The sequence below is a fragment of the Macrobrachium nipponense genome, chromosome 12 (genome assembly GCF_015104395.2).
Source record: "Macrobrachium nipponense isolate FS-2020 chromosome 12, ASM1510439v2, whole genome shotgun sequence".
Lineage (NCBI taxonomy): Eukaryota > Metazoa > Arthropoda > Malacostraca > Decapoda > Palaemonidae > Macrobrachium > Macrobrachium nipponense.
The window spans coordinates 65846948-65871563 of record NC_087205.1 but is presented as its reverse complement, the minus strand read 5'-3'; the positions used below and the strand labels follow the sequence as shown (position 1 = coordinate 65871563).

Sequence of the window (24616 nt, the reverse complement as noted above, 5' to 3'; positions counted from 1 at the left end):
GCGGACACAGTATTGGGGTCCGGAAGTAGCTCTTTCCCTATTCCCTTAGTTAGGTAAGTTAGGTTGTTGTGTTTTTAGGTTGTGTGAGTCTTTATGTGAAGATCTCCCATCCGTTAGTTTTAGTTTTAAGGGGTTTCTGTGTATAGTTGGTCAGGTGGTGGTCAGTTGCTTCGTTGCCCTCATTTGTATGGCCTCGATGATCTTGTCACGCTGAGGTCTCGCACCCGTTGACAGATCATCCAGAGCGCACCAGCACTACAGGTCTCCACTGGCTGGCAACTCTGTAATTAAGCAAAAGCAGCCTTACGTGACAGTAATCACATAGTCTACTTTGCAAACAGGTAAGGAACCAAGATGTATACATCTACTTAATTTTAGTTTCCCAAAAAATCCTATTCTGTCTTTTCCCACCATCCGAGGTGTGATTCAGCTATATATATATCTGTCAGGTAAGTGGCATGAACAAAATGTTATTGTTATTATACAATTAAGTTTGTTCATACTTACCTGGCAGATATAATATAATTAAAGTGCCTCCGCCCTACTCCCCTCAGGAGACAGAGGCATTAATAAAAATATGAATAGAAAATGGGAATGGTTCCTGATATCCGCCTCCCAGCGGCGGGAATGGGTACTACCACCTGGCCGCCCACTGCGTGTGCCGCGAGTTTTTGAAATTTCTGTCGGACGTCAGAAAAATACAGCTATATATATATCTGCCAGGTAAGTATGAACAAACTTAATTGTATAATAACAATAACATTTTTAACAAATGTACTATTGTAATTTAATTTTTCCTTCTGTTGCAGTGTGAGGACTTGTGTGGTGCTATCATTGCCCATGATTGGGCATTAATTCACCTATTAATATAGGTAAGCATGTTTTTTTTATACAAGGGAGCAACATTAATCTTAGTAAAAAGTCTTTTGTTGCAGTTATGACCGAGAGACTAATGTCACTCAATTAATTGATCATTTACTTTAGAGTAACTGGCTCGTGTTCCCACAAAAATACAGGCCTCAGTGTTTACTATGGACTTTTGCAATAACCCTTACAATAATGGACTTTATTTAACATTTCATTATTATGGACATTTTTTTAGTTCTCCATTTAAGATGTGACATTTTGCTGATATCTTAGTTGATAATTGTAAATTGCAATTTAGCATAGGCTGGTAATGATTTGGAGTTACTGTTATATCTTGGGTGTTGCAATGGAGGCTGTATCGTTGTTACAAAGCAGATTTTATTACAAATCAGATGGTTAGACCCCTGAAGCATCTAGTTGGTTGATGGGCTACTGCATCTTGGTAACTAGTGCGTTGATCGTTGAAACTTGCCAACATGAGCAGGTAGTGAGGAGGTAGTTGACTACCGCCCACTCCGTTGCTGTTAACCCTCAGAGTATCTGGCTGTATTGCTTTATTTCTGGGAAGGTATTTACAGCTGCTAGACTTGGCTTTCTGTAGTGGTGGTTGTAGGATGTCCTGTTGTTAGGTTTGGTAACAGTAAGGATGATGAGTGCTAATGCTCTTGTGAGAAGAGAATGGAGAAGTGCCCTAAACATGCCAATTGTGTGTTTGTGGGTGCATTGCCATCCATGAACTATGAATCTAATTTGTATTGTTCAATTTACAGGGTTCATGTGTACCAGATTTGTTTTCTTGGGATATGGCAATATCTACCTCATCTTTGAGTCTGTTCCTTTTCATTCTTCTCTTGTGTCAGGGTTGGGCAGTTCTAAAGCAGTGGTTAATGATGAGGGCTGGTAGACATCCCCTATTCAGCCAAACATTTTTCCTGGTTTGTTGGCTTCTCCGGTTGTCCTGTGAGAGAAACAGGAGTTCCTGAATGCATGTTGATCACACTGCGGATTCTGCAAGAACCCTTTCTTGGTGGCCTTGACTGAGCATTTGGCTAATAAATCTTGACACAAATATGAGTTAAGGAGGGCATAGCAAAATAAAAAATAAAAAGCACCATTTTTAGTCGCTCCAAAACTGGTGGTAGCAATGTGATTTATACTTCTGGTAGTACTTCTTTACATTAGGAAAGGATTCCAAAAATGTTGTAATGAACCATAAAAAAAAGAAAAAGATAAGTTTCTTAAAACAAGCTTTATTAAAGTGCACTAAAAAATTAAGTTATTTGAGCCCTTGCGTTTATCATCAGAGAGGGATTTGATACTGAAGACGATTTTCCTGTTGGCCTTGGCTTCTTTGAAAAGGTTTGGGGAGCTTCATGGGTTAAGTTATGATGTGAAACATACCAGGAGTTGGGGGTCGATAACCTTAGAGTTTGTCCCGGAATTCGTGGCCAAGACCCAAAATTCCTTGGTGCATGATGTTAGATTTGCTTCTTTTTTCCATTCCATCTTTGAATGACATTGTAGACAAAACCCCTGCAAGAGCTCCTGTCAGAGCTCTTCGTTGCTATCTTAAAAGGATTTGCCATCTAAGACCTAGGTGGTGTTGGCTTTTTGTTAGCACTGGTCGGTCCAGAAAAGAGGTTTCCAAGAACACCATTTCTATCTGGATCCGTAAGGTGATCAAGCAGGCTTACTGGTCTCTCGATGGTTCTGTCGTTGAGTCTGCAGCCTAGAGCACATGATGTCAAAGGTATAAGTTCCTCTGGCAATTAAGAAAAATTTTGCTGTTCATAGGATTTTGAACACTGGTACTTGGTTGTGTCAAACCACGTTTATTTCTTTTTACCCAAGAAATGTTGCCCACAGGTCTTTGGACACGTTTTCCTTGGGTCCTGTGGTGGCTAACCAACAAGTTGTGTAATTCACCCAGTGCCCTTCACAGGGCAACTTTGTATCTTGGCTATGATGATTGTGTGGAAGGTGTGGAAGAGAATGATGAGTTGGCTGGTCACTTTCTTTCTCTGTTCCTTTCTTCTTCCTACGGTCGGGTTTAGGAACAGACACATCATATGGTGGACTAGTCTGATACAGATAAGTATTGCCTTCTAAGAAGAGCAAAGGTTCTCTGCATGTGTCTCAAGAGGAACCATCCTGTAGTTTCTTGGATAGCCCAGAGCATTTCTCACCAGTGTGTGAGGATGAGAAATGACGTTTTCTGGAAGTGAAGCGGAATTAGACAGCTCATAGGTGCAACCATTCCAGTACTTCCACAGGTGCAGCTTCTTAGCGCCTGTTGGCGCCTGAGGCAGCAGGATCTCCCGAAAGACCAGTATTAACTGTACATGTAGTGTCTTAAGAGTACCATTAGCGCCCAGCAGGGCCAGTGCATTCTGTCTGTATCTCCAGATAAGCGCTCAGGAGCACCCACTCAAATGGAGAAGTTAGGCTTTCCATTGGCACCCTATTGTCCCTCCTTTGCAACAGACTGTTTCTTTGGTGGATCCTACTGTGGTACCACAGAAACTTTTAGATGATATTTTAGGTTTATGATGAGTAACCCAACTACTGACCCTGCTAAGCTTCTTCCCAGGATGGTCCTTTCTACGTTGGCTAGAAAGGCACTAAGTGAGGTAGATGCTTCGCTCTAGATCAAGAGAGCAAGGAAAGTCCTCCATCTAGACTCCCAATGGAGATACTTTTGCTACGCAAATGGAGAAGCTCTATCCTTTGGTGTGGCTGCCTCTGCCCAATGGGACTTCTCTGCTGTCATTGACACCTCCCAAAGATCAGCATTTTCTTTGACGAAAATTGTTTTCAGCTGTGGAAATAGACCATTTGCTGTAGAACCTGTTTAAGGTCTTCAAAGTGTTAAGTTTTTTTGTACTGGTCGCGGGGCGCAGTAGCAAGGAAGTTTCAGGGCTGCCCTCTATTACCCCTAGACTTTGTAACCGAGATCTTTGGAGTTCTCTCGTGTATAGACAAGGGATTAAGAGATAGTTCGTGAGAGTTACACCTCTTTTTATGATGGGGGTGCTAAAAAAAAAAAAAAGGGAATTATGGTGTTCATATACCACCAGAGGGGTAACTGCAATGCAAAAGTCAGCATTACTTTCCTAGCCTTTGGTAAAGGACTTTTTATTCCTGCAGGCAATTTTTAATAGCATTGCCTCAAGTCTGCACAAAAAGTCGACCCAAGGCCTGTTGTCACAGGCTTCTAAATTCTCTAAGGATCTTTCTTTTCAGTAGGAAGTCAGACTCACCCCTGCAGAAGCAGCCCTTTAGGGTGAAAGATCAAGATTTTCTTCTAGATGTTGCTTGAGATTAAGCTGACCTTATACCAGCACGGGCTCTTGCTAATAGAGCAGCCCATACTTTTCTTCCAGAATGAATACAGCTGTATGTATTAGGGCTTGTGCCTTGTATGATAATGGCGCCCTATGAGGTAATGTTAGACTAGCGATAATCTATACGCTAAGTCGGTTGGTATTGCACTTCCATCTTCAATGGAGTGTCTGGGGTTTTGTAGATCACTTACGAAGTCGGTATTATCTTTACGACGATGTGTTAAACTCATGGTTTTCGGTGAGGTTCTTGTAGAAAACACAAGGTATAAAAATAGTATTATTCTTCTGAAGTTTTAACATGATGAAGATCAGGTATGATCGTACAAGTCTTCTAATAACGATAGCTTGATCGCTTCTGCCAATGATGAATGGCTAATCCTATTCCTCTACATGATAAAGCTTAGGTAAAGAGGTACAGGTCTTCTAAAGACGATCGCTAACTCTGTTCTGCCTGTCTACCATCTCTGTTACAAGTTATGAAGGCGGAACAGACAGTAGTTCGAACATATGAACATACTATCAGATGACATAGTTTTCATACGAACACACAATCAAAATTGAGACACGCTACAGATCACGTAGGCGGTGGTTGTCTCAAGCAGGGAGCTTGGACTAATGTTTATAACAATTGAATGACTACAGGTGACGGCATGTTATCTTAGCCTACATACTTATTGTATAAGCTCATCTTTAGCTCTCTAGTCTGATCACATTCCTGCAAGCAATCTGGTTGACCTCTTTAGTTTTAGACTTTTATATATATGGACTAACATTCCTATTTTTATATGTAAACACTTACATTAGCTCGGTCAGCTACCAAAACCAACTACTGAATATTACTCAAACTTGACTTGCATTTGACTTATAGGAGTGTGATACAGACACTATGAAGTATATATATATAAGTAAATAAAAATTCATGGTGTACATGAATTGAATTCCAGTAATAAAAATATAAAACAATGATATTGGTAAATAATAGTGATCACTGTATATATAATGATACAGTTTTTTCACTTCATCTCTTTAAGATACTTATGCTACAGAAATACCTAATGTATTCTCTGATAATTGCATAGAATGAAGATTAACATGATAAAAATCATATTTTAACTGATAAAAATTTTCATATATGAATTGATAACATTATTAATGTTTATTCTGATTGATTCGTTGATTTTTCATGCTAAATGTTATATATCTGATTCATTAATTCATATACTAACTCATAAATAACTGCAGATAATGGTAAGATATAAGTAACAGATTGATTATAGGCTACCTGATTTGTTTATACATATGTATATGGATTCATATAATTATGATTAATATATGTGCACTTTAAATAGATTCCTATTGCGTACACGCAAAGATATATTTCGACTCTGTTATTTACGATCAATTATATTGCGTACACGCAAAGATATATTTAGATTCTGTTATTTATGATCATTTAGATAAGAGGATTCATATTGCTACAACCGCAAAGATATATTTCGACTGTTTTTATTTGATCAAAATTTATATAGATTACATGATACTTTATATATATAGGATACATGACCGAGGTTATACTACTTCACTTTTAACTAGCGTTCAAACAACTTTTCGTCCATTACCACAGTTCAGACAACCACCTATAGCCAAATGAAACGGCCTTTTTCAACTGGTTAAAACAAAAGGGGAAAATTTGCCTGGGCGGGTCCAACGTTCCATTTTGCGCTCATACTTATTCTCTGCATCCTAAGCTACACGATTACGTTCGCGATGAATAGATCATCCCAGCACGAGTCCTTCGCCAGCAAAGTAGAGTTGAATATCCTTCGGGTCGTAATTGTCGGAAGTATGTCCCTTTTGTAGTCGAATTCCGACAGCCGCTGGAGCGTTCCGCATGAAAACGAGAATTAACGACGAGATACGGTGTCGGTCGAAGAAGTCCATGAAATCCTTTCACATTGTAGGCGGTTGTTACTTGACTGTAGTCGTCCGCTACGACGAAGAACGATTTTTTGAAGTTGCGATGTGAAACTCTCGTACTGCAGGATACTGTAACCATGTTCCATTTAATCAGCCTCCCTGCAAGTGAAATTATACTTGTCACAATGGGCAAAGTAAATTCAGACGACATCCAAATACAGGGGAGGGGAGAGAGCCATTTAGACCAGACGTAACCCACATGAATTCGCTGATATTTTGGAATTCAAAAGAATCCGCTGTACAAACTTTTTTATCCATGGCATTAACAATGAGTGAACCTATCCCGGTCTATGATGACTTGTAAAAATATCCAGAATTATAAAAAATAAATAGATATCATTACGAATCTCAAGAAAATTCGATATTACTGTAGTAAGTTACTAGACAAAGAAGTGGAAAACGGAGCTAATTGTAAGATTGCCCAGGCAACATAAGATTCAAAGAGAAGATTAATCATGATTCTATGTGCCCTAACAAAGTTTCATATTCAATTTTCTCGTGCGCATCCTCTGAGGTTAATTTTTTTTAAAAAGTTTTTTGTTTTTTTTTTTTAAAAACTTTTTATTAATAGGTATGGAGATGCAACGAAAAAAACCCACTATGTAACTAATTTCTATATAAACTTTGGGTTTTCCAAGAAAAATGTGACATTTCCCATGAATGTGATTTACTTGAATTGTAATAGGCTAATGTTTGCAAGTAAATATTTCTTATCCACAACTTGATAATTCTAAATGTCTATGAGGTTCAGAAAAAATTAATTCAATTTGATGTTATAGAAATTCTATTTCCTTATTTTGTTTATTAATTTTAAATGATTGCAAGTTGCATTGCGCATACCGATAGACATTTGTACCTAACGTCTGCCTTGCCCATGAGAAGTTCGGGCTAAGCATTCCTTTCTCCAGTCAATCTGTTTTGCAAGCAGAGACGACACATCAGATGAAGCCTGTGTAAGCAGATTATTGAGGTTAAAAAGGAACAAATGCTGATACGGCAATGATGACGTCGTCACTTGGCAGGAGATTGCTCTCAGCCAGCTAAGAGTTACGTTACTTGCTGTAAGAGATACGTACTTTAGTATTTTCAAATGATATTTTAGTGTTTTAATTCTCCACCCGCATGAGAAGAATGTCTGAAAAGAAAAAAAAAAAACAACAGTACCAAATTGAACAATATATTAGTTTCATGTGGCATTATGTTAAATAAATATTCCTTATTCATACTACATGAAAAAGGTTTCCATACAAATTCTATATATATTATTCCCTGTATAAGATCATATAGGATTATTTCATAGATAACATTTTCACTTCTAGACCTCCTGACTTTAAAATCTCTCATTTTATTTTATTTATTTTATTTTATTTATTATTATTTATTTATTTTATTTATTTATTTAGTTTTTTTTTTTATTTTTTTTTTTTTGTCATTGACTACGAATATAAATCACCCGGGACAGACAATATGTCAGTAGGTTTTGGATATGTATATGAACTTTTAGCTTATTTGTCATTACTAAAGCGTTAAGTTAGAGTTCAAATCTTTACGCATATATATTTGGATATTTAATGGTTACGTTTTGCTTATTGATTTTATCGTGATTCCTTTTTTATTATAATTTGTAACCCTTCCGACTTCTTACGGAGTGTATTATATTGACTCCACTTGTATCCATATTTATTTATTTTTTTTTTATATTTATTTATTTATATATTTTGTTATATATCTTTGATAAATTAATGGTTGGCTTGAATATGTGGAAAAGTGTTCTAGCGGTGTACCGTATAAGGCTACTTGCGGCATCAATTCTATAGATACAAGATATAAATGATAAAGGTATTTAAAACCGCGAGAACCGCTATAATCCGGTCGGATCCAATATCACGAGTTGTAACTCGTAAGACATTGACACTTCCTATTTAATTATCCGTTATTCTACCAAAACGATTGACTCTGGGTGATAAAATATATTATTGGTTTTCTTAATGGATAGGAATTCACACAACGTGTTAAGGAGATTATTATTGATTTACACCACCCGAGTCGGATTATTTTGTGTTGAATTCCATGTTTACTGATTTAGCACTCATACTATTCGTAACGCACTCATTGCGGTGTTTGTTTTTAGTGCTATTAATTCTATATACATGTCAAGGAACTATTAACACTAAGAAGTGTTTTTTTTCCCTTCTGTCAGACTCGTAATTCTGTTAATAATTCTACGTATATTCTTTCAAGGATTGATTTGGCACAGGATAGGCTCCTAAACTGACAGGTGTCTTAGTGTATCCCTTGTTTTCAATGACACATGTTACAATTAGTTATGTGCTTTTTTATATCTGTAAGCATTGTAGGCCAGTAAAATAGTGATTTGGCTTTCTGTGACATACTATGGAACCCTGGATGACGGAATGCAACCAGTTTATGACGATTGGTATTACTACCTGGTCGTTAGTCATCTGCTGTCTTCGGGTTTTCCTCGTCACAGACCTACATATAATATTACATTTGATTACATTATTCTGATACACATACTTTAAATGTACTTTTGCTTTAGGGTTTCTGCTCAAAAGTGTTTATTGTTTTTTCTTAGCCACTGACCCTGTTTTCCGTTTCGAAGTGTTTATTGTTTTGGGTTATGTCTGTTGACTCTTGCTTTGTTCATTTGTAACAGTTCTGCGCTCCAACCCAGATATTCAATGCCTCGCATCTCTTGGGTTAAGAATTTCTTGTTTAGATACGGTTTTTTAACAATAGGTACGGATGTTTCTATTTTTTTTTTTTTTTTTTTTTTTTTTTAGTCTAATTAATGGTTCTTTGCGGTATGGTGCGGGATTGCGGGATAATGCGTCAGCTATGATATTTGCTTTCCCAGGTAGATATCTTATCTTGGCTCCAAAGACCTGAAATGATCATTTGTCACCGAGTTCCTTTTGGACTGTGATTAAAGCCTTTGAAAAACTCGGTAAAGGACTCATGTTCAGTAAGGACTTTATCAGGATAGCCATAGATTATGAACTTAAAATGTACTAGTGAGTTAAAGATACCTAGCCCTTCCTTGCCTATTACTGCATATTTACTTTCAGAGGGCTTTAGTTTACGTGAATAAAAAGCTATAGGGAAGAACTGTTTTATCATATTACTGAAGTAGTATCCCTCTTACCCCTGGTCTGAGGCGTCTGTTGCAATAAAAATTCCTTATTTAAATCAGGGATTTTTAAGTTAGGTAAGCTGCATTTTCCGCTTTTAAGATATCGAACGCCTGTTGATGCTTTTCAGACCATAATAAATCTACGCTCTTCTTCGTAAGATCTGTTAAAGGAGCTGTCATGATTGAAGAGTTACATATTTACATACGATTGTAATACCCACTACAGCGCAAAAGTGCTGTATCCCCCTTTTACGTTAATAAGTACCGGAAAGTTATGAATACGCCGACTTACCTTACCATGGACTATTTTACTTTTAAGACCTTGACTAGACACATAAAACCTAGATAAACATGTTCGGTTTTTAAAAAAAAACTCACATTTAGATATGTTACTCTGAGATTATTTGTCTTTGTCTCTGTAGCACTAACTCTACTTTATGTGAATGTACTTCTAAGGTATTAGAAAAAGGATTACAAGATCATCCATATAGGCCTGTAGGTTACCCCTAAAATCTCCAAACACTATATTATAATTGGGGTGCAACGTAAGCCGGAGGCATACGTAAAAATTGATAATTGTCCCCATGAGTGTGCTGAAAACTGGTATATGAGGTACAATCCACTTAGGTAATGGTTATCTGGTAAAAGCTTTTAAGTAAGTCCAAGTTGGTGAAAAAAAAATTTATTCTAACCTAACAGAGATAAGATGTCGTCGGTACATCGCACTGGAAACTTTCGGAAGTCGTTTCCTTGTTTAAGCGACAGAATCTACGCAGATACGCCAAGTCCGATCTTTTATGGCATGACGTTTGAGGGAAAAAATTATATGGGCTTATTTGATTTCCTAATGACTCCTATTACTAACATATTTCAACTTCGTCATTTATCTCTATTTTGAAATTTCATTGGGGTTCTACACGAAGGTACGTATATAGCTTTATGTTTGTCCTTAGTCCCGTAATTTTGTGTTAAATTACATCCGTTTTTTCTCCCAGAGATCACTCGCTAGTGGAGAAACTTCCTGGTATTCAGGTAGAAGATAAAAAAATTCTGCTGAATCACCTCTGCTTGAATGACTTTACGGATATTACTTTAGATAGATTATCAGAGAGATTCATCCACGACTGGTTTGGGCGTTGATTAAAAACTAGCAACAATAAAAAATGCGATATTTATAACTTCCGTATCCACGATATGTATACTTTTAGAGCTTTGTTCGCGGAAATCGTTATATTTCAGAGTGTCGGGAAGGATTAAAATTTCATTTCCCAGCAAAGTCTTTTTACACGCACTAAGACATTCGAGGGTGCATGCTTCTCGAGATTTTGCGCGCAAACTACGACTGCGGTTGTGGTAGAATTCTGTTGGGTCATTTGAAAAACAATGTTACGATTTATGAGACAAATGTATTTGTTCTTTTATATAAGTTATTATTTGATTAACTGTCTCATTTTTGTTCAACGGATTTTAATATGTTTGAAGGTTTATAGGATTTTCCTTTGATAAACACGCCTTATTTTGCAGGATGTAAGATAAATATTTTTGTATACCCCTAGATGAATCTTACAATTACACTAGATACAGATCAATGTTTTTTATAACTATAGAGGTATCTGTAAACGCTCGCTTATCCGGACTTCTCATTAGGGAAGTTCGAACAACAGACGGTGAGTCCGTAAATACAAGATATTGTGTGTACTAAAGAAATAAAACAAAGAATATTCTAATTTTTACGGCGCGTACAGTTGGGCTTAATCCACCAGTATTTATTATAACTTAATGTATTAAAAGTAAAACGAAAACCTGCTCTATTACTTATACGGTCGTCGTGTGTTTTCATAGGGAAAAATCCTTTTAATTCAAAAAGATATGGTATGAACCAACATCGCTTTTCCCCACTCTGCTGAGTCGCTTATTGTGTGGAATTTGCTATGTTTGTTGAAAACTTCGGCAGTTTTTGACTAACCTTGACCGCTTGACTAGTGACACAGAACCGAGTTTGCTTGTTTGATTCTGAAAGGCTACTGTTTTCTATTTCTTTTTGTAATAATTAGGATCCTTCTCTTTATTACCATCGGCAACATATTGTGTGTTTTTTGTTTAGCATAACGTTGCTGGTTACGTATAAAGCAATGAATGACTAACTATTAGGAACTGAGCGATTACTAATAAGACAAGTTATCTCTACTGTATTCAATATTAACTGTTTGTACTTCATTCTTTGCTAAAATTTGAAATAGTGAGGGATCCTGGTCAGCGCATTTAGCCTGATGAAAGTTTTTTACAGACATGTTATTCCTTGCAATCCAGCCATAAATTTTTTTAAAGTTGAGTTGAGTCATTGAGGTTCGATATTTTATATAACTCAAAAACAAAAAAACTCAAGGGCAAAAACTGCGATCGGGACTTTGCAAAGGAGCATTTATTGTCATGATCCCGAAATAGTGTTACCTCTAATTTATATAGATTTGTACGGGTGTTCCACTTGTTTTTTGTGTGTTTTCTAATCACTACGGTGCTTAACGACCCTATCCATGCATCTGTATAAATACAGACGTCCACTGCGTAAACGCATATTCACTGTTTAACATGATTTGTTACGTAAGGGATTAATAATCACCCAAAATGATAAAATTAACATAGTATATGATTATGATATTTCAGTAGAACTTCTGGAAACAGACACTCAAAGATAAAAACTCGCAGTAGCGAAATCTCAAATGATATAGATAATTTTCTGTAAAAAAGTAAGATTAAGAATGTCTCGTAACTTTCAGCCACAGGAATAACGAAATTCGACCTGCAAAGGAAACACTCAAAGTTACTCCAAATGAATAAAAAATTGTTACTTAGCTTGCTTTTGTGGGAAGTCACGGTGTTCCGATAACGACACACGGACCTCGGTCCTCCTTCTCTATTTAGCGGACGACCTGGTTTGGTTCTTCATTTTCCCCCGTGCGCGTTGTTTCGATGATTCGAGCCCTTGAAAGTTATCCGATGCTGCAGACGTCGTTCGGTTTGTTTGCTTGCAGTGCCGGAAACGCTCACTAACGATGTTTTTCTTGAATGATTCTAATGAGATAAACCGGAAGCTTGCGTTGTCGTAGGAAAAGGACACGTCGGTTTTGTTTCTTGAAGTTATTCACTAACGATGATACTAAGTTGCTTGACGAATCTTGTTGTTTTCTGAAGTCGCTCACTAATGATGATACTAGGTTGCTTGAAGAATCTGCTGCTTTCGTCGTCGTTGACTTCATGATTTATTATTCTGTTTTTTCTTCGTAGGACGTCGTAGAGTTCTTCTGGTCCGCTGGCCACCAATATTAGGGCTTGTGCCTTGTATGATAAGGCGCCCTATGAGGTAATGTTAGACTAGCGATAATCTATACGCTAAGTCGGTTGGTATTGCACTTCCATCTTCAATGGAGTGTCTGGGGTTTTGTAGATCACTTACGAAGTCGGTATTATCTTTACGACGATGTGTTAAACTCATGGTTCGGTGAGGTTCTTGTAGAAAACACAAGGTATAAAAATAGTATATTCTTCTGAAGTTTTACATGAGAAGATCAGGTATGATCGTACAAGTCTTCTAATAACGATAGCTTGATCGCTTCTGCCAATGATGATGGCTAATACCTATTCCTCTACATGATAAAGCTTAGGTAAAGAGGTACAGGTCTTCTAAAGACGATCGCTAACTCTGTTCTGCCTGTCTACCATCTCTGTTACAAGTTATGAAGGAACAGACAGTAGTTCGAACATATGAACATACTATCAGATGACATAGTTTCATACGAACACACAATCAAAATGAGACACGCTACAGATCACGTAGGCGGTGGTTGTCTCAAGCAGGGAGCTTGGACTAATGTTTATAAACAATTGAATGACTACAGGTGACGGCATGTTATCTTAGCCTACATACTTATTGTATACGTCATCTTTAGCGTCTCTAGTCTGATCACATTCCTGCAAGCAATCTGGTTGACCTCTTTAGTTTTAGACTTTTATATATATGGACTAACATTCCATATTTTTATTATGTAAACACTTACATATGTTTCTTGTCTGTCCATCAAGAAGTCTACTACTAAACCTGCCTTCAAGAAATGAAGAACAAGTCCGTGCTCTCAGTGGAAGCCAGACCATGTGAATGTCTTCATACAGAAGACCAAATTCAGGATGGAGACCACTCATTCCATTCTTGCATCCATTTGTCAAGAACACTGGATGGTTTCAGTAGACTATGCAAGATGCCTACTTCCACATCTCCGTATATCCGGACTCAAGGAAGTGCCTCGGATTCGTGTTCCAGGACTGGGTCCTCCAGTCTCAAGTTGGCTGATTAACCTTCAGAAGTCCAGCTGGTTCCTTCTCAGATGATAGTCTATTTGGGAATGACTCGAAACTCAAGTTTTTCAGGCTTTTCCCTCCCTCGTGAACGTGGAGTCCTGCCTAAAGACAGTAGACGAATTCTCTCTCTTATGCATGTGCAGTGAACAGATGGATGAGACTGCTTGGAACCTTGGGATCCATAGAAAAGTTCATATCCCTAGGAAGATTGCATATGAGAGTCCAATTTTTCCTCAAGGCCAGCTGAGACAGAAGAAATATCCAGACTCATTCACATTTCAGAGGTCCAAAGACAGGTGGTTTGAAGGAAAATCTCTTAGTTCAGAACCCAGAACTGAAATTTGATTTGGGTGCTTCGGACGTAGGTCGGGGAGTTCTCCTGGAAGACGGAGGTATCCGTAAAATGGTCGCAGGAACAAGTGGAAGAGTCACGAATGTAAAAGAGCTACAGGCGATCCACTAAGGACTCCAAGTCTTTGCCCCAGAGTTGTTTAAGAAGACTGTAGCGGTACACTTGGACAGCACAACAACCCTCCTATATCAGGAAGTGAGGGTGGGGGCCACCCATTCTCACTGCAAAACAGTGAGAGATCTTATTTGGGCAAGGCAAAATTGGACAAAAATGGTGACAAGGTTGTTTGTCCAAGGAATGATGAATGTGTTGGTGGAATCAGTTAAGAGGGCGCAACCAAGTCATACCCATGGATTGGACTTTAGATACATCAGTTTTTCAGGCCCTTTGGAAGCTATGGGACAAACCCATGTTGAATCTCTTTGTGACTTCCAAGAATCATCAGCTTCCCCTGTTTAGTTTGCCAGTCCCAGACCCCTTGATGTGGGCAACAGATGCTTTGCTACAGGACTGGTTGAACCAGGATCTTTACGCATTTCCTCCGTTTGGGATGATAAGGGAAGTCCTGAACAAGTTCAAATTGTGTCAGAACATATCAGTGATTCTGATAGTGCCCTTTTGACCATTAACTGAATGGTTCCTGAACATTCTGGATCTGCTAGTCAACTTCCTGAGGCTCCTCCCACAAAGAACCAATCTGTTCAGAGAATCTCACTTCAGACAGTTTCATTGAGGCTTACCAAATCTAGCTCTGACTGTTTACAGACTGTCAAAAAGCTGCTCAGAGCTATGAGATTTTCAAGGGCAGTTGTGAACTCCATTATCACGAAAATGTGATGAAATGCAGTTTTCTGCAGGCGTCTACCAGAACAAGTGGTTGATCTTCTGCACTCATTGCAGAAACAGTAATGTGTCTACTACTAAAACATCTATGACAAAAATAGCAGTTAATATTTGAGAACTTTCAGGGGTTTGTCCACCTTTACAGATAGAGAGTACAGGTCTATGTTCTGCTCTATTCTAGCATAAGGCGTGGATCTGGCTAATCATCAGGATATTGCCAATCTATGGAAATCTTTTGACACATTTAGCAAAAGAATTGGGATCTAGTGTCATGGAACCTGGATGTGGTTCTTAAGTGGCTTGCAGGTCCTACTTTTAAGCCACTGAATTCAATGTCCTTGATGAATCTGAAGAAAACCTTGCTTTTGCTAGCCTTAGCAACTGCCAAAAGTCTGTGAGATCCAAGCAATCAACAAAAGGGTATGTTTTTTGCAAGGTGATGCAAGCTGTTCATATACCCTAGGTTTTCTCACAAAGAACAAAATCCTGTCTAAGCCCTGGACTTGTTCTCCTAATATTAGAAATCTAAGTAATGTCTTTTAAGTGCAGAGGACAAAGAGTGTGTGCTTTGCCCAGTAAGGGCTTTGAAGTTTTACCCAACAGAACTGATAAGCTATGAGGACCCTCCAGTAATCTGTGGTGTTTGGTCAAAGATCCTAAGGTACCTGATGAGAGAGGCTTATTTGCAATTTGAAGGGCTTTTACCAGTTTTCAAGGTCAGAGTTCGTGATATTAGGGCAGTGGCTACGTCCTTAGCCTTCAAACAATCTCTCGCTCTCTTCCATTCTGCAAGCAACATACTGGAAGTGCATATCAGTGTTTGCATCATTTTATTTGAAAGAAGTGGAAACTACTTTTAGTGACTGCAGTACCTTAGGCCCATTGACAGTGCCTGGCGTGGTGTGGGCGGAGATATAGGAAGTATGCCTTCCTTTGTAATCTCTTCATTTTAGAGGTGGTTGACTACTTTTAAAATATAAAAGAAGTTGTCGAGTTCCAGGGGGAGTCTAGGGGTACTGTGCTTGGGTACCCTTCAGTCATATTTCATGGATGGGTGTTGGTGGTTTTTATCCATTTGGTGTCGGTATATGATTGTCTGGTTGTCTGTTGTGATGGTACTGCGCCCAGGGCAGGTGCAAATTTCATGCTTTACTAGCGATCGGAGAGGTCCTCTTAAAGCTCCCACTCTTGTAGTAGGTGACCCCTTGCTATACTGCCACACCTCTTCAAAGGAAGATGAGTGCCAACCAGAGGCAGTAACTTCCTGCAGCAGCTCTCTTGCTAGTTAGAGAACGACAAGCATTTTACCAATTCTGACAAAATTTTCTATACTTAGTCATTGCGTACATACAGTAATACCTTGGGTTACGCATTTAATCCGTTCCAGAACCTGCTTCGTAACCTAAAAAATTTGTAACCTAAATGGATTTTCCCAGAAGAATGTTATAAAAAGCAAATAATGCGTTCCACCCTACCATGAATGACCCTTTCAATTTATATTTTTCCATTTATTTTTTGTTCACTAAGGTTGAAAATTCTTGTAGGAATTACATAAAATTATAAAATTGAAGAATGAAATTAAATATAAACACTAGATTTAATATGCATGCACAGTAAAACCTGAACTTTACCTTTGGCGAGTGTGGCTGCTGGCTTGACGGAGACAGGAGGAGGGGAAGGGGGAGGAGGAGAGGGTTAGGGCTTGGGGGGAAATCTCCCTCCGTGAACACTTCTGGAAGACTTTCTGGTTCTTTCTCTCGAGAGCAGCGTTCACTACCATCACTAATTTTACGCTTACGCGACACTGTCGTCTTTCACAATTTTGAAAAAATATTTCTCTATGGAGGCTTGCTTTTGCCTGTTCTTTAAAATTTTATAGAAATTACCCATCCCATTATCGATAAACAATTTTCTACATCGTCAAGAATATAAGGCCGTTGTTTCGTCAAAACTGTGACACCTTTTGATGCTTTACTGGCTTTAATTTCTTCCTTTTTCTTCAAAATAGTGCAGATCACTGATTGCGACCGCGTGAAGAATGCTGCAATGTCTTTCATGCGCTCGCCTTTATCATGCATATGGATAATTTCCTTCTTCATTTCGACCGTAATCATCTCCTTCTTTCCCATGCTTTCCTTCTTGCTGCTTGCCTTCGTCATCTTGGGAGCCATTGTCTTTAGTATTTGGGTAATGGTAACGTATAAGCACTATCACGGAAACACAACACGTGCGCAAATCACTAAGCAAATTTGAGTGTGTATCACAGACAGATGCGTTCAATCTTACCGCCAGCGAGATAGTGAAAGAGTTATGGTTTAAAAAGGGTCAAGGGATGCGTGGGAGGAAGTCACGTGACCCTCGTTAAGTTTTGGCCAAAAAAAATGCGTTTGAAGATTCCACGCTCATCCGATGTCTGATGTAAACAATGCAGGCAGCCTCCCATGATGGAAATTCGTGCGTTCGTATTCCAAGTGAAATTCGTATTCCAGAATGAGGGCATCACTTTGTAAGTTAAAAAATTCGTATACTAACCGGTTCGTAACCCAAAGTATTACTGTACTAATGTTTTGAGGGTAGAATATGTTGTTGCATCCTACCTCCTTTCAATGTGGGAATCAGCTTTGTAATTATTTGGTAAGCTACATATACAAAAATGGCGTTTTTATAATAAATTTTTTTTTATATACTTACCAAGTAATTATACAGAATGGGAGCCCACCTGTCTCCCCTTGCATGGACATAAGGTAGAACAAATTTAAAGGCTTTGCCTAGTTGTTCCTCTTTTTCCCAAAAATGGGCAGGCCAGTTACCTACACCAAAACATAAGTATTGCTACCACAAATTTCAATTTTAGCTGCCTGACTAGTTAGAACCTGTACATATGTAATTACTTGGTAAGTATATACAAAATTATTTTATCGTAAAAAGTCCCTTTTTTTATCTCTTGGTATTTCCTTCCATGTTTGGTGCCCAAGCTTCTATTTTTGTAGACATGATTAGTTGTAAGAAAATCCTGGCGTCTCAAAAATTAATGTTTCACATTTTAGTGATTTTTAATAAATCCGTGTTAAAAATTTTTGTTTTTATTTTGTACTTTTTAGTTTCATACAATGAACTTACCTGTCAGATATATACTTAGCTAAGACTCCGTCGTCCCCGACAGAAATTCAAATTTCGCGCCACTCGCTACCGGTAGGTCAGGTGATCTACCTGCCTGCCCTGGGCGGCAGGACTAGGAACCATTCCCGTTTTCTATCATATTTTCTCTGTCGCCGGTGGTATCAACATTGTTGTTACTACCTCCTGACTGGAATTCGCTTTTCAAGACTTTTTTGATCATCTATATTGGATTTCTTGGTGACGTACTGGATCGTTGTTTTGGCATTCGCTACTGTGGACTGGATTTGGACTTGCTTTTGATTTTTCTGGTAGAATGTCTGATTCAAGTGTTAGTGTGAGTGTGTGTGAATGTAGGCTGCAAGGTGAGGATACCGAAGGCTTCGGTTGATCCTCACACTGTATGTCGTAAATGTAGGGGGTTTGACTGTTCTTTGGCTAACACCTGTATTGAGTGTGAAAAGTTGAATGCTAATGAATGGAAAAGACTCTACTTCTTACTTGAAGAAAGTTAAGAGACCGGGGATAGGAATTAGACAGGCTGCACAAAGAGTGTGAGTACAAGGCCTATTGAGCTTTTTTCTGAGTCTAACTCTCCTTTTATTAATGAATTTGATTCTCCCTATGTATCTTAAATCCTACCAGGCTTTGCATTGGATTCGGCTTCGGAAATCGCCAATCTGAAGGCTACTCTTCGTAAAATGAAGACAAAGATGGCGGCCATGCAAGGTAAGGGAAGTGATAGTGAATTACTTAGTGAAGTGAGTGTTCCCAGTGTTGTGGAGGGGGCGTCTGACCGTCCCTGCGATGCTCCCAGGCCTAGACCTCTTCCAAACTCACATACCCAGAGGAGTAGGAAAGTCGAAGTCGTACGGAGGTTGTGGGGAATCCCCAACGGGTCAGGCGTCCCTTCAGCAGGTTCTGTTTCGCTACAGTCTGCTCAGGACCGCTTTCATAGAAGCGTCCTACGAGATTGTTTCTCGTCGTCCGGTTCTCCTTCACCTAAACGAGGGTGGAAGGACTCGGATCTTTCTAGGCCACTGAAAAGGCATTGGAAAGAGCGCGCGTTCGACTCGAGCCCGGAACGCTTCTCGGAGGAAGCTGCTCCTTCTATCAAGAAGGCTAAGCTGGTTTCGACGCCTCCTCGAACGGTATTTGAGGATCGCACTCCTTCGAGTTCTCCTGCTTCTTCTATTGAAGAGGACGCTGGTGTGGCTTCCAAGAGGATATTGCTTGCAGTACAAGAGCAGATAGCCTCTTTGGTTGGAGTTCTTTCGAGGGATCCCCCTCGCAAGAAGGACGCTAGACTTCCCATTAAGAAGTCTCGTCTTCTTTCACCGGCCAGTCGTGAAGCGTCCTCCAGACATGGGACGTCTTCCAGGCGCGAAGAGTCTTGCAAGCGTCAGGAGCTATCCGAGCGAGTTGCTCTAGATAAGGATATGCTCAGGCGCGAGGCGCCAGTTAGGCGCGAGGATTCAGCCAAGCGCGAGGCGCCAGCCAGGCGCGAGGATTCAGCCAAGCGCGAGACGCCAGCCAGGCGCGAGGAGTCAGCTTTGCGTGAGGCGCCAGACAAGCGCGAGGCGTCAGCCAGGCGCGAGATGCCAGCCAGGCAACAAGCTCCAACCAAGCGAGAAGTGCCAGCCAAGCGCGAGGCGCCAGCCAAGCGCGAGGCGCCAGCCAAGCGCGAGGAGCTTTCCAGGCGTGAGAAGTCAAGCAGACGCGAGACTTCTTTTAGACTTAAGAGAGATTCTGTTCACTCTATGAGTCCCTCTCCTAGTAGGAGTTTGTCACCAGTAGAGAGAGAACGGGAGGAAGATCCTCTAGTTTTTCAGGCCGATTCTCCGCAGGGTGTAGAAGGAGATTCGGAAGAAGAGGGTAACGGTAGAGAAGGAGTCTCTAACTATAGAGTTCTGACAGACCTTCTTTTGCAGGAGTACGGAGATTCTTTGACTCCTGCGGCTCCTCCTTCGCCTCGATCACTGTTTTCGAGTGCGGTTGTACCAAAGTCTTCGTCGGTCTTGAAGATGAGACCTACGATCTCTATGAAGAGAGCGCTACAGTCTCTAGACAAATGGTGTTGTCAAAGAAGGATCTGGGCAGAACCACCTTCTGTATGCCTCCAGCCATACTTTCTGGCAAGAGAGGTTTCTGGTACCTTGAACTGGGGAGAACATGGGCCTTTTTCTCTCCCAGCGGCAAAGCGAAGCGGACTTTTCAACCTTGGTTGATTCATCGCGGAGACACGCTTTGAATGGAGCTCGTGTGTCTTGGGCGATTTCGGAGACGGATCGTCTCCTCAAGGGCCTCTTCCATATTTTGGAAGTGTTTAATTTCCTAGACTGGTCCCTTGGGGTGATGTCTAAGAAGGCTCATGACTCGGAAGGTCTAGACCCCGAAGTCATTCTGAGTATTCTTTCTTGTATTGACAAGGCAGTACAAGACGGATCGGGAGAAATCTCCTCTTTTTGGAGCGGTACTCCTTAAGAAGAGGAGTATTTTTAGTGCCTTCTTAACCAAGGCGGTTTCTCCTCACAGAGAGCAAGCCTCCCTGGTTTTCGCTCCCATGTCTGACTTCTTGTTTCCTTCTCAGTTAGTGAAGGACATTTCTCGCTCACTGACTGAGAAGGCGACACAGGATCTTCTGCAAACTGCAAGGAAGAAGAGACCCCTTGTTTCGGTTGACAAGAAAGGACCGACTTCGACGGTTCAGCCCTTTCGAGGAGGCCCTCCCTCCAGAGCTCCCTCTAAGAGAAGAGGTCCTGAAAGGAGAAGGTAAAGCTTCTTCCCTCCCGTCCCTTTAAGAAAGGGAAGTGAGACAGACAACCTCCAAACACCAGTGGGTGCCAGGCTTCTCGAATTTGCAGACGCCTGGTCACTCATAAACTCGGACGCCTCTTCGATGTCCATAATCAGGAAGGGATATCTTATCCCCTTCCAGGACAGTCCTCCCCTAACGACCATTCCGCGGGAACTGTCAGCCAGATACAGGGACCCTGTACTGAGGGATACTCTTCGTCTGATGGTGAATCAAATGTGGGACAAAAGAGCTATAGAATTAGTCCTAGAGCAAAACTCTCCGGGGTTTTACAATCGGCTTTTCCTGGTTGCGAAAGCCTTGGGGGGCTGGAGACCAGTACTAGATGTCAGCGCTCTGAACAAGTTCGTTCTAAAGGAGAAGTTCTCTATGGAGACTTCGGCCTCAGTCCTGGCGGCTTTGCGTCAAGGAGATTGGATGGTGTCGCTGGATCTACAGGACGCCTATTTTCATGTCCCGATTCACCCTTCGTCGAAGAAGTACCTCCGTTTCATGACGGGGGGAAGGATCTTTCAGTTCAGGGCCTTGTGTTTCGGCCTGTCCACAGCTCCTCAGGTCTTCACAAACCTGATGAAGAATGTGGCAAGGTTTCTTCACCTCAAAGGCGTCAACATCTCTCTATATCTGGACGATTGGGCTCATCAGGGCCAGAACAGAGAGACAGTGTTTGGAGGACCTTTCTTTGACCCTAGACCTGATAAAGGCGTTGGGACTACTCGTGAACCTCGAGAAGTCACAGCTGATTCCAGACAGAACTTGGTCTATCTGGGGATTCAGATGGATTCTCGGGGTTTTCGAGTATTTCCTTCGCAAGAGAGAATCGTGAGAGGCTTGGAAAAAGTCTCTCTCTTCTTAGGGAAGAACGGACTTCGGCGAGGGAATGGTTAAGCCTTCTAGGCACCCTTTCCTCGCTCGAACAGTTCTTTCCTCTAGGAAGACTGCATCTTCGTCCTCTTCAGTTTTTCCTAAGGAGATCATGGAACTGGAAGACGGGACTTCTCTCCGACAGTTTTCTCCTTCCAATGGAGATGAAACCACACCTGCAATGGTGGTTGTCCCCTCTAAAAGAGAACAAGGGAATTTCTCTGGAAGTTCCGAACAAGAGCCGAGTGTTGTATTCAGACGCATCGGAGAAGGGTTGGGGAGCAACACTAGGACCGAGAGAAGTGTCAGGCACCTGGAAGGCAGCACAGGTGTCCTGGCACATAAATTGCAAAGAACTTCTAGCAGTTCACTTGGCGCTAAAGTTCTTCTCGAACCCTTTGTGACAAACAGTGTGGTCCAAGTGAATGTGGACAACACTACCGCCAACCCGCCCTGTCCTACATTCGGAAGCAAGGAGGAACGCACTCCGTGTCTCTATATGAGATAGCAAGAGATCTGCTAATTTGGACCTCACAGAGGAACATCTCCCTCCTGACAAGATTTGTTCAGGGTACGAGAAACGTCAGGGCGGACAGACTGAGCAGGAGAAGCCAGGTCCTTCACACAGAATGGACCCTTCATTCAGAGGTGTGTCAGAGTCTTTGGGATCTTTGGGGCACTCCTCACGTAGATCTGTTCGCCACATTCCTTTCCAAAAGGCTGGAAGTCTTTTGTTCAGTGGTGGAAGACCTAAGAGCTCTCGTGGTCGACGCCTTCCTGCTAGACTGGTCTCATGTGGACGTGTACGCTTTCCCCCCTTTCAAAATCCTGGGACAAGTGTTGAGAAAGTTTGTAGCGTCCAACGGGACAAGGATGACCCTGATAGCCCCGTTTTGGCCAGCACAAGATTGGTTTGCAGAGGTGCTGGAGTGGACAGTAGACTTCCCAAGATCCCTTCCAAAAAGGATGGATCTTCTCAGACAGCCACACTTCGAGAGGTTTCATCAAAACCTCCCTGCTCTCGCGCTGACTGCCTTTCGACTATCGAAAGACTTGTCAGAGCGAGGGGTTTTTCTCGCGAAGCTGCAAGCGCTATCGCTAGAGCCCGCAGAGCTTCCACTAGACGAGTCTATCAGTCGAATAAAGTGGGAAGGTATTCAGAAGGTGGTGTAAGTCTTAAGAAGTTGTCCTCCTCCAGTACCTCTATAACCGAAATCGCTGATTTCCTTTTGTTCTTGAGAGAGGTCTCTCACTTATCTGTATCGACGATCAAAGGATACAGGAGCATGCTTTCGGCAGTCTTCAGAAACAGAGGCCTAGAGATTGCTGATAATAAAGATCTGCACGACTTGATTAGATAGTTTGAAACGACAAAATCTAAGGAACTAACTCCTCCCAGCTGGAACCTGGATGTAGTTCTCAAGTTCCTTTCGTCTGACAGATTTGAGCCTCCCCATTTAGCTTCGTTCAGGGATATAACAAGGAAATGCTTGTTTCTCCTATCTTTGGCGACAGCCAAAAGAGTTGGGGAACTTCATGCCCTGGAAGATGAAGTCGGCTTTAACAGAGACTCGGCCTTCTGCTCGTTTAGAACTCTTTTTCTACCGAAAAAATGAAAACCCATCGAATCCCTGGCCCAAGAGATTCGAGATTAAAGGCTTATCGAGTCTAGTAGGGAGAGAAAGAAACAGAAAGGTCTCTTTGCCCGGTAAGAGCCTTGAAGTTCTACTTACAAAGAAAGAAACAAATGGGAGGCTCTAGACAAAGTCTTTGGTGTTCGATTAAGGACCCCACAAGAATCATGTCTAAGAACGCATTAGCTTTCTTCATTAGGAGCGTCATTACAGATGCTCACAAGTTCTGTCCTGATGACACTTTTCCGCTTTTAAGAGTAAAAGCTCATGAAGTTAGAGCAGTGGCGACGTCTCTCTCTTTTCAGAAGAATATGTCGCTAAAGAAAATAATTGATACGACATATTGGAGGTGCAATTCGGTATTTGCATCTCACTATCTTAAAGACGTTCGAGTGACCTACGAGAAATGTTTTTCTCTGGGGCCTTTCGTATCGGCGGATACGATACTGGGTACGGGAGCAAACACCAATCCTTAACTTTGTACATACCTTCTACTAGATATGTTCTAGATTTCTGCTGACAAAGAGGGCTCGGTGCTGCACTGGCGGCCAGTCACTGTTGTTCAGTAAGGAACTCTTGTGATATCTTTTAGGGGAGTATTAAAAATTTTTTTTTTTTTAGAATTTTTGTGTGAATGCGTTTTCGTTTCGAGTTATGGGTTGTTTGTAATGAGTTCGGGGATAACTCAGAACAATTCTATATACTAACATGGTGGTTAGGATCAGGTGGTCGGGATTGGTTATGCTCCTTCATAAGGTGTGTTGTCATAGAAGTGGTCCAGTACCCATTGACAAAGTCCTTTCAGGCTCTGCCGAGTAAGCGGTTCATATACCATCGACAGACCCAAACAAGAACTCTAGCCATAGATCTAATATCTCGCTAAAGTCTTGAGGTGATGCAGACTACCGGGCTACAGCCACGAAGTCTACCACCTATCAGGTAGGAACCAAGGTTTTTCTTTTATACCTACAACATATGTTGTTTACCTGTCTATTCCATATTAGCTGTCTCTTACCCTCCACCAAAGGGTGCCAATCAGCTAAGTATATATCTGACAGGTAAGTTCATTGTATGAAAATGATATTGTTATAATACAATAAAGTTTCATACATACTTACCTGGCAGATATATACTTAGCTAAGACTCCGTCGTCCCCGACAGAAATTCAAATTTCGCGCCACTCGCTACCGGTAGGTCAGGTGATCTACCTGCCTGCCCTGGGCGGCAGGACTAGGAACCATTCCCGTTTTCTATCATATTTTCTCTCTTCCACCTGTCTCCTGCGGGGAGGCTGGG

General features: G+C 40.9%; 1 protein-coding gene across 7 annotated transcripts in view; it reads left to right on the top strand.

Moving 5' to 3' along the window:
* LOC135224560 (transcription factor E2F1-like) overlaps window positions 1–24616 on the top strand; it is a 124854-nt gene that overhangs the window by 26372 nt on the left and 73866 nt on the right. For all 7 annotated transcript variants that reach the window (XM_064263667.1, XM_064263669.1, XM_064263663.1 and 4 more), the window contains one exon: window positions 810–872. The gene's annotated coding sequence lies outside the window, so the exon portion shown is untranslated. The remainder of the gene's footprint in view (window positions 1–809; window positions 873–24616) is intronic.